This window comes from Psammomys obesus, unplaced genomic scaffold (genome assembly GCF_907164565.1).
Source record: "Psammomys obesus unplaced genomic scaffold, mPsaObe1.curated_primary_1811, whole genome shotgun sequence".
NCBI classification, from domain to species: domain Eukaryota; kingdom Metazoa; phylum Chordata; class Mammalia; order Rodentia; family Muridae; genus Psammomys; species Psammomys obesus.
Window position 1 is genome coordinate 5,522 of NW_026593305.1, and position 3,252 is coordinate 8,773.

The 3,252-nt window shown below is 37.5% G+C and overlaps 1 long non-coding RNA gene across 1 annotated transcript; it reads left to right on the forward strand.

The window, feature by feature from the left end:
- Positions 1-263: 263 nt before the first annotated feature.
- On the forward strand, positions 264-2,499 carry LOC129684103 (uncharacterized). The gene is made up of 3 exons (XR_008721281.1): positions 264-331; positions 1,840-1,880; positions 2,473-2,499. It is a non-coding gene; the product is annotated as an uncharacterized LOC129684103 (long non-coding RNA).
- Positions 2,500-3,252: the final 753 nt, after the last annotated feature.

Consider the following 3,252-nt stretch of genomic DNA (forward strand, 5'->3'; position numbering starts at 1 on the left):
AGTCAGGAACTAAGGCCCATCAGGAACAAAGGTGTTGAGGATTGAAATGTTCTAGTCCTGTGGGACAGTCCCCAGTTTTGTTTTGTTTTTTAATCTTAGTCCTAATAATGTTTTTCTATTAGGCGTTTACTTAATATGGTAATATCCTCACTGGTCATGATAATGTAGTTAACTGTTCTTAAAATTTTTTATGGTTTTATAATATGAGTCACATTCTCAATTACTGTTCCTTTATTTCAGAAATGGCCATCAAGAAATAGATGCCCAGATGTAAGGAGGAGATAATCCACATGTCATGAAGTAAGATGCATTATAGCTTTCATCCAGATTAGTAAGTGACCAAGTCTCTCTCCTTTTCTCTAACAGTTATCTACGTTGAAACATTTAATAAGAATGTGAGCATTAAAAGAGTCACTTATATTTCTGCTTTTACTGTGTAGTACAGAGTGGTTCTAGGAAATGTGTCTGCTATGCTTTCTTAAAAGAACCATACAGGAATATTTAATTACAGCTCTAGAAACATATATTAAAAAATAGTTATTATGATGCCTCTGCCCAGTATAACATTTCTTACTATTTTTGATACCTGCTTTTCATTCCAATCTTTGTTCTGCATATTGAAAAGATACAATTTGATCATAGTGTTGTGTAGACTATGCTTTCTATGTGGGCATAGTAGCACATGTCTGAGAGCCTAACACTGGAGGGGCTAAGGCACGAGGATTGTATATTTAAGGCTGCTTGTAAGTTCACGTAGTGAGTTCCAGGCCAACCTGAGATCCAGAGAGACTCTCAAACAAATGACAAAGAATATGCTTCTTTAAAGTTAGGTTTATTTCAGATACCTCTTTCTGCAGTTAGCAATTTGTCCTTCAGTATTTAATTGGGCATTTTTTATTGGGGTGATAAAGTGTTCTACAGTTACATGAAGCTAATGGTTATAAAATTTTTGTGAATATAAATACTTCTGTTGAAATAGATTGACTTTATAATACTTTTATACCTTAAAAATCATCCTTCAGAATATCATATCTTAGAGAAAATAAATGTCATTTGAGTTTCTTTTATCTTTGAATATGGAAGTGTACCTCACATTATTGTGTGCCTGACAAAAATGATTTGATTTCAGTTGATAAGTGGTGTTTTTATCTTTTTTTAAGATTTACTTTTTAAATTTTATGTTCATGAGTCCATGTATGTATACCACATGCATGCCTGGTTCCGATCGAGGCCAGAGAGGGTTTCAGATCCCCTGGAACTGAAGTTACAGATGGTTGTGAATCAAACCCAGGTCCTCTGCAAAAACAGCAAGTGCTTTTAACCACTGAGCCATCATTCTAGCCCCTTTAAATGGTAGTTTTATAACAAGAGTGGATTTTATGGTTTTGGTAAAAGTGTCTTTACTATTAAGAAATCTACTGTCAGCCAGGCATGGTGGTACATGCCCGTAAGTACAGCACTTGGGAGGCAGAGGAGGGCTGATCTCTGTCAGTTTGAGGCCAGCCTGGTCTACTAAGTGAGTCTAGGACAACCAGGGAAACCCTGTCTCAAAAAACAAAACAAAAACAAAAAAGAAATCTACTGTCATGTGGGCATGATGGCATATGCTTTTAATCCCAGCACTCATGTGGCAGAGGCCAGTGGATCTGAAAGTTCAAAGCCAGGTAGGACTACATAGTAAGATCCTGTCTTAAAAAGAAGCCACCTATTGTCTCCTAAGCTTTGTTTGGTACTAAAAATGACCTCATATTCTGAATCACTTACAAGTAGCAGTGTGAAAATTTTCATTTTCAAGAAACTATTTTGAAATTAACTCTTTTCTACCTGAATTGTTTTTAGGGGCAAATCCATATATTTTTCTCAGAAAAGAATTTCACAAGGTAAGAAACAATTTATATAATAGTAAAGTCAACATGAAAAGTAGAGTGCTTTCTCCCATATAGATTATGAAAGATAAAGTAACATAGTTTGTTTTTAAGCATTATATACCTGTTGTGCCTTTGTGTGTCTGTAGGAGCTTGTGTGCCATGACAGCCCAGTAGAGGTGGGAGAACAACTGTGTGGATCAGCTTTCCCCTTCCACCATATGGGTCCCAGGGATCAAATCAGGTGATCCGAGTTATCTCACAGCCCCTGATTTGCTGGGTGTTTTTGTTTTATTTATTTTTTTTTTTTAAGGAGGGATTCTTACTATGTAGCTCTGGCTAGCCTTGAACTTGCCATGTAGATCAGCCTGGCCTGTAATTCACAGTGACCCTCCGTCCCAGTGCTGAGATGTAAGGTGTACACCACCATGCCTGGCTGCTTTTGAATTTCTCAAAATAGGATCTCGTGTAGCTCAGGCTGTGTCAGGTTTACTGTGTAGCTAGCTAAGACTGACTGTGACCACTGCTGGGATTATAGTTATACCTATCACCTTGCTAATGGATTTGATAACAATAGTTTGTGGGTTTTGTTTTTTTTTCCCTTTAGACTTTGTGAAGGAAGACAGCATCAGGTAAGTAGAAATTGTACTCTTTGTTTGTTAACTGTGTACCAAGTACTTGGATTCAATTGCTTGGCAGCTTTGAACAGTTCCTTTGGTTATATTTCCTCACATTCCTAGATAGGTAGTGGTGATCTTTGTAGATTAATTCCACCTGCCAACTACAAGCGCTTTAAAATGGGGTGTTCAGAAAATAGCCAGTTTGTATTAAAGTTTACAAGTATTGCATGTTTTAAGGAGGACTCTGAAACACCCTTTCCCATTGTTGCCACAGCAGCTGGAGAAGAGAAGGGATGAGCAAAGCACCAAGATTGCCTTGGGCAACAGGGACCTCAACCTCACACTGCAGTTACTGGGGTCACATGTGTGGGGTCTCATCCCATGGACCTCGTTTGTCCTATTGTCCTGCCTACTTCAGGATGGAGTGTAAAAAGCATGTTCAAATCTGCCAGGGTGCTGTTCAAGGCAGTGACAAAGTGCTTCAGCAGAAATCCAGAACCTTCTTTTCCTAGACTACAAAGCAAAAGCCGACATTTTAAAAGGTTTCCTCTTACTGTTCTTAGTCTGTCTGTCTTTGCCATTTTCTTTTAGAAAGGGAAATTAAATATTCTACGTTAAAATAATGTATCATTTATAATGATGATGGATCATAGTGTCTGGTACTTTTAGGGCCCCCATCTAGAGTGGTAAATTGGTATTTTTGTGATTTTTTAATTTGTATTTATTTATTGATACTGAGACTTGAACCTCGGGCATTATGTTTGGTA